Source organism: Elephas maximus, chromosome 21 (assembly GCF_024166365.1).
Source record: "Elephas maximus indicus isolate mEleMax1 chromosome 21, mEleMax1 primary haplotype, whole genome shotgun sequence".
NCBI classification, from domain to species: domain Eukaryota; kingdom Metazoa; phylum Chordata; class Mammalia; order Proboscidea; family Elephantidae; genus Elephas; species Elephas maximus.
Genome location: NC_064839.1, coordinates 71,617,003 through 71,624,680, shown reverse-complemented (window position 1 = coordinate 71,624,680; position 7,678 = coordinate 71,617,003). Strand labels below are relative to the sequence as shown.

General features: G+C 38.3%; 1 pseudogene; it reads right to left on the bottom strand.

Moving 5' to 3' along the window:
• Positions 1-4,288: 4,288 nt before the first annotated feature.
• Positions 4,289-6,073, bottom strand: LOC126064652 (disintegrin and metalloproteinase domain-containing protein 20-like; annotated as a pseudogene).
• Between the last annotated feature and the right edge of the window lie 1,605 nt (positions 6,074-7,678).

The window sequence follows — 7,678 nt, the reverse complement described above, 5'->3', positions numbered from 1 at the left end:
TACTCTGATAAAACATATGTTTTGTTATTGAAACCATATACATTAGGAGATAATTCAGACTGCTTTGCTTGTTATTAATCAAAATAAGGCAAGGGGTTAGAGACATCAGGGTTGGCCGGGAAGCACCCAGAAAAAGGTTTCAGAAAGTCTTGTTGATGAATCTTACATATTTACACTATCTAAGCTTTTCAGTGTTTTATATAATTTTTTAAATTTTGCATTAAATTATAATACAAATACTTTATGCTCCCACCTTCTAGCTTTATTCTGATTTTGAACAGCATAAATTAGTTTCTGCTGTTTTTTCTTCATAGAAATGGAATCATATAATGCTTATGCTTTGTGGATGGTTTATTTCATTCAATATTTTGTTTGTAAAATTCACCCATATCGTTGCGTGTAAACGCAGACTGCTCTCTTTCACCCTTGCATAGTGTTGCGGCATGTGATTATGCCACGTGCTACTTGTTCAGTGTACTATTGGTGGACACATAGGATTTTTCAGTTATTGACTATTATACTTAGTTTTTCTATGAACATTACAGTAAAGGCCATTCAGTAAAAATATGGAGACAGTTTTATTGGCTGATGACAGAGTAGAATTGCTCAGAGTGTTTGCATATGATCAGGTTGAGTAGAAACTTCCAAGCAGTTTTTCAAATTTACTCACCTACAACCAATGTATGAGTGTTCCAATTAATAATACCATTTAACTGGTTTCAGGTTTTAAAAACAGGAAAAAGAAAAACAGGAAACAACCATATTATGTCCCTGGAAATTGACCTGAAGGCAACAAGTAGAGGAGCACTTATCAAAAAAGACCTAAGTCTTGCTAAGAGCAGGGAGAATCTGAGACATTGGTGTTACAACCTGCTCCAACACCCCCAGCCCCTCAGAATCTGTGTTAAATAACATCTATTCTGGGACAAATATGACCAAGCAGCTTATGTTCCTTCGAGTCCAAGCTCCAGGTCTAACACTGTGGTTTCCCTCAAGCAGGGCAAACACTCGAATAATATCTTTCCCTCAGCTTTGTGTTGTAGAAAATCTATCGTGTGTGAACAAGATCCAGCTTATTCTTCCACTTCCCATTTATAGGGGGAGAGGGCTTGCCCCATGTACAACATGACTGGAATATAGAGTGCCCAAATTTCCTTTTAGGACAGAAATTCCAAACAGGAGAGGGAAGGAAGATGACCAGGTTCTACCATTCCTCTCTCAGGTCCACATATACAGTGGAGATGCCACTCAAAAAGCAATGGGCTGTTTTCCCGACTTCCAGCTCCTGTGTAGTGGTGAAAATGTTCTTCCTAGGAAGAGAACCAACCCTAAGGATATCTCCTGTCTGAGGAAACTAATTTTATTTTGCACAAAGAATAAGAACATTGTTGAAAACAGTGGAGATTTTGGTAGGAAGTAATTAGAGGGGCATGGTAACTGCCATTCCTAGCAACAACAGGCAAAATGGAAGACAAGCCACATATTGAACAGAAAGAAACAGAGAAAGAGACAGTCAAGAAGATGCCTCCTATGGTCACATTGTTAATTATGGATTGAATCATATCCTGGAAAAGATACTTTCAAATCCTAAAACTTGTAATCTGTGAAAGTGACCTTGCTTGGAAACAGGATTTTTGAAGATGTTGTCAGTTAAGTTACCATGAGATGCAGCATGGATCCTAATTCCATCTGCACGATGTCTTATAAAAAAGGAGAACAGAGGCAGAAAGACACATAGGGGGAAAATGTCCATGTAAAGGTGCGTCTAAGAGCCAAGAAATGTTAAACACCAGGGGGCAGTAGAACCAGGAAGTGACAAGAAGGTTATTCTTCTAAGATATTGGAAAGAGTGTGGCCTGAACAACACATAGATTTATACTTCTGGCCTCCAGATCTTTTCCTGTTCTGCTCTGCCCAACCTACTCTTTCAGTCCACCCACTGACTTCTTAACATCATACATTGTATTTTTTAGTTCTCAAATATTCATTTGATGATCTTGTATACATTCCTGTTTACTGTGAATATTCTATGTTCTTCTTATGTTTTTTACATTTTCTGTATATTTTAAAATGCGTTAATCATAGTCATTTTTTCATATAATCTTTGTCCACTATTTAGATCATCTCTGATACTATGCATAGTTTCTACTTTTTCCTTTCCCTTCTCATGCTTATTCTTTTGTCTGTAAAACTGGACATGTTTCCTGAATCTTAGCATTTCTAGTAATTTTTAGTTGTTTGCTGGTTATGTGTTTTAAACAACCATAGAAGCCCCACTGGGCTGCACTATTGAGTTTTCCCTCTTTTCTCTTTTATGAAGATATTCTGAGATGCTGATTACCTCTTTCCAAACATGGATTGAGCTGGGTCCAAACTGAGTGTGTTTCTAGTATAACTTGGACTAATTCTCATTTGCCTATGTTGTTAAATCTTGGGCCTGCTAGAATTTCAATTAAGAGTTTTTACGAGTCTATTTCCTCACCTCTGAGATATTATGGGGAAATTAATCCATATCACTCAGATATTCACACTCAGCTCTCCAGCCTCTTGCTACATGGAAGTTTAAAATCAGTTAAGAGTCTTAACGGGGAGCTAGTACACGTTTGGAGACAAAGCTCCTGTTACTCTGTCTTTGCTTCCAAAGTATAACATGATTTGGGGAAACTACACCTGTTAGAAATTCCTGACTAGCTCACTAACATCCCGCAAAGTCCTCAAATCAGCAAATATGACTTGAGGAAAAGTGATTGTAAAATTGAGGCCCTTAAAATTCAAGTTTATCAGTCTAGTTCTGCATAGAAACTGAGAACACTGATGAATTCTCTTTCCCGCAGTGGAAACCCTCAAACTGGATCACAGATTATCCTCAATTCACATTCAGAATTAGAAAGTACTCTCAAGGGCAAAAATGGCTGGTAATGTTCAACTCCTTGCAGAATGGTTTCCCACTACTGAATTTCAGTTCGTTCATCCTCATTATCCAAAAACTCTGGTGCCCTTAAAATATGGTTTTAAAAATGTAATTGCTATTCTTTAGGTTTTTTTTTTTTTTCAAAAGCATTGGTCTACCAAGACTTATTGCACCCTATATAGAATTGAAATAATCTTTTTAATATTCTTTTACAAACAAAAATATCAAGTATTAGAATAACAAGTGCTATCACCTTCCCTTTTCAGATTTTGAAGACATTCTGAGTTTAAATCATTTCCCTAAGGAGGTATAGAGTGGTGAGAAAAGATCAAAGCCTTCTGATGCTTGAGTTGGGTAGTCTCCATTATACCAAGATAAGTCTTGTATCAGAGTTCAGTCATGGAAAGAGAATGACACCAGTGAATTTAAAGAGGGAGTGAAATGTAAGGATCTGGGAATATAGCTGTTGAAGACAGGAAACAAATATAGAAGAACACCAAGACAAGCCTGATTACCAACGAGAGGTAACTCTTCTTCTAAGCCTGGAGATCAAAGTGAAGAGTTTAGGGTTATTGAACCTAGAAACTGGAAGTAGGACTCTGACCTCTGAGGTGAGGGTACAGCCAACCTAGTGTTAGAATCTCAAGGATGTGTGGAGGGTTCAACATCCTGGACTTTGAATACTAAGATTTAGTCACTGGCCAGCTGTGTTTGTATCTCTGAGGCTAAGGATGCTTTTGCTTCTGGGAGTTACTAAACATAATATAACAATAACTTGCAAACTGAAAGATGATGCTGCTACCAGCACTGCTATTGAGGTGATACTGACAAAAATAGGAATCAAAGAGTATCCCAAGTTTTCCAGTCTATTGTGCCCTCTGTTGACACAAACTGATAAAGGGCTGGCAAAGGAGAAATATGATTTTAGCTTTTCATTTCTGGAGTGACAATGTATTTAAAAGCAAAAGGAGGTTTGGAATTGACAGCAGCTTAAAACATAAATACCATTCATGGGCTGTGGCTTTGTTCAGGAAATACAAAATGACTAATTCTATTAAAAAAAAAAAATCTAAGAGAGATTAAAATAATGAAGAGTAGTAAGGCATAGGTAGGAAATACTTTTGTTTAACAGTTAATGCTTATGATCCTGAAATAGAACAGGTCTTTGGAATTTCCTGTCCATGGTCTCTGACACATGAACTAACATTTCTACTGACAGGAGACTTCAGCTTAATACATAGGAAGTTTAATCAGGGATTGGGTTTATTTTCTGGACTTGTAAATGTTGACTCATCTTTATTTTCTGGAATTGAAAATGTTGATTCTTCTTTCTTAGATTCAGACTGAAGTAGGCTTTTCTTTTTTTTGTTTTTGTGCTTATAAAGCAAAATTAACAAACATAACCATAAAACAAACAAAGGTGACACCATTGAGGTGAGTCACCTGTACAGTAGAATGCTCCCTCAGAAGAGGAATTACTCTCATGTTCTCACACTGAACTCCCCCACACAGGATATCAGAGATACTACATTTTACATATGTAGAGACACTCTTACCACAGTGACCAAGTCAATCACCTCAGGTGTTCATTTCTTTGTGGCATCTATTACTTGCACTCTTTGCCCCTTTTCCAAAAATCTGCCTACACTGCTCATCAAGGTTGTTACATCTCTTTTCATAACAGTAGCCCCCTCCTGTGCATGGGATCCCATCTTGTAGTTATACATCTTCTGGGCACTGATGGGATGTTCCATTGCACCACTCTGGAAGATCACATTCACTGACCTGTTGTCTACACACTTTTCCTAATGGCATGAACTTGCAGTCTTTGCAACTAAGCCCCAGGACACAGAGTGCAGTTTGATTGACAACAGAGATCTTTTGTACAATTATCTGAGGATCCGCAATCACATTGCTCTCTTTCTTCAACTACTCCATTCCCACAGCGGCTCCAGGTGAAGTTGTCCACTGGATTTGGTATGTTGAGCAAACATGCCTTTTTGTAATCGCTCTCCCCAAATCAGCATAACTGCAGTTACTGAATTTAGTTGTAGTTGTTCCTATTGCAGACATTATATATCTTTTTCTCCCACTTGTACACCACGCACCATCTGTCGCTAAACCCAAAGAGTGACCAATTTCATGTGCTACAACAGATACAAAAAAGGTCAAACCATCACCTGTGAAACTTGAAGCTGCACAATTATGCGAGTCTACACGTTCCATCAACAAAAGAATAGCCAACAGCAAAACCAAGTTCCTTCCTTGTAAAAGGATTTGCAACATCATGGTGCACACGAGAATTAAAGCTTATTTTCTTCTAATTGCAAAAATCACCTAGCATTTAGATGAGCTAATAAGTGGAAATGGGTTTATTACATTCCAGATTTGAAGCATTAATAAAGTGATTTCAACACTCAATGGGCTATAAATTGAATCAACTTTATGGATAATATCGAAAACAGTCTCCAACACTTTTGAGATATTACAGTTGCAATGAAGGAATAGATTATAGTCTGCCACCACTGCCAGTTCAATAAACCAATTATGGGTCCACCAGGCATCGTTGGTGCTTTGTGTCAGAGTGGAATTTTCACTCTCTTGAAGCTTCAATTGTCTTGCAATTTCCTCTTCTGATAAGCCACATCTCAGGGGTTGAGACTGTGCCTTTTCACTGTTGACTTTATATACCAGGTGTCCTAATGAGTCAGAGAATCTTTTGGGCTTGATTTCATAAGTAATGTCCTTTATCTGCAGTATTCCTCCAAAGCCCCCAAAACAAGTACTGAGGGCAACCAGAGATCCTGAGTCCCCCTCCACATAACCATCATAATAGCAGTCATTCATGACGAAAAGGTGGTCTTTGAGGAGAGCACCCTGGCCTGTGTAGGTAAACACAGACAACTGCCTGGGTACCAACAGCTTCTTGGTCTTTGCGTGTACAATGTGCCCCTGGCTCCCAAAGTTCATGTTGTAGGAGAGCCAACCTGAAGCCTTCATATGTCTGCCAGTTCCAGTTAACATCATGGAAATCACCACTTCTGGGAGGCTGTGATATTGGAAGTGCCCGACCTGGGATAATCCAGAAAGGACCAAAAACACCCCAAACCATAGCAGCCAGAGACTGATCCTCATATGCACCAGGGCCTCGCCCTCAGCCATTATGGAGCCAGTGTTATGGAGTCATTGATGAGAGTAGAAGAAGGCAGGGCAGGAGGCTCTGCTGATCAGGCTTGTCCCCCTGAGCTAGCTGTAGCAACAATGATCTTTAAAGATATTTCTCCTTGATAAGTTGAACCATCACAGCAGTATCACTGAAAGTAAACATAAGAACAGTAGATACAGAGCTGTTTATGAGAAGGGCAATGTGAGAGAGAAAGAGAAAGTTCTAGCATAAAAGAGATTAGTGTTTGGCTCAAGATGTAGGTCAATATATTGTCTTGTATTTGCTCATCAATATTGGTAAAGCAGAGCAAGACCGGTGTTGAACAAAGAATGCAATTAGTTTTCAGACGATCATTTAATTACTGAGCACAGGTTATGGGTATATATGGATTCATAATACACACTGGTGTTGAGTTGATTCTAACTCATATGACAGAGTAGAACTGCTCCACAGGGCTTTCAAGGCGGTAATCTTTATGGAAACAGACTGAGACATCTTTCTCCCACAGAGAAGCTGGTGGGTTCAAATTGCCAACCTTTTAGTTCGCAGCCAAGTACTTAACCACTGTGTCACTAGGGCTCCTTGGAGTCACAACAGTATCCTCTAAATATGTGAATATGTGTGAACATTTCCAAAAAAAATGTAGTCTGGCATTAAAAGTGCTATACCTGTGAGGGGAAAAATATTTAAAACAAAATGATCCTAAGGAAAAATTGAACATACTTCTTGATTTCCTGAGGCAATCTTGATTTACTGAATTTTTATGCAAATAACCCGCGCCTTCTACATTTGTTTGCCGACTGACCCCTTCTCCCATGAGGTGTTTTCATAAGTCTGCTGTGCTAATTTTTGTTTACAGCAACATGTAAAAAATAATTAACATAACAGCAGTTTTGAAAATACCTGGGGAGGGACGATTGGCAAACAAATGTAGAAGGTGCACATTATTTGGATAAAAATATGGTATACACATTGACTTGTCAAAAATATTAATAGTTCTTCCCTTCAGTTTCAAATAACAAATCATTTGGCCACTTTACTCAGGAGACATATATAAAAAATACTCATAACACTCATTTATTACTCAAGTTTCATGGTGCTTAGATATACTACGTAATGTCATCTAACCTTAACCAATTTCTGCTTAATTCTTCTTTTATCTTGATCTGAACTCCTTGATCTCTTCTCTCTAGAACCATTTTTCTGCGAGTTTTGGAGTCTTCCTTTCATAAAAAGCAACAGCAATCACTTTCTCTTTGCATTTCTTCATGCAACACTCTTTGTAATTAATTTTATTTAAACATAATTCCTAGCAATGTGAGGCCCTGAAGAATGAGAACTTCCTATTATCAGGAATCCCTTATGCCATGTGGACCAGATATTTGGTCCTACTCTGCATCAATTACTAAAGCCACTTCAATCTGTTTACTGGTGGCAATCTCGTTCCACCACTTTTTACCTTTTTTTCTTACACGAACCTCTCAAATTGTTCCTGCACACATCTCAAAGAAATTGTTGTTTGGTTTACATATTTCTTCTCCACAAACACTTTTACCCACATTCTGATGTGTCGACCAAGTCACATGGACAACCCATATGAT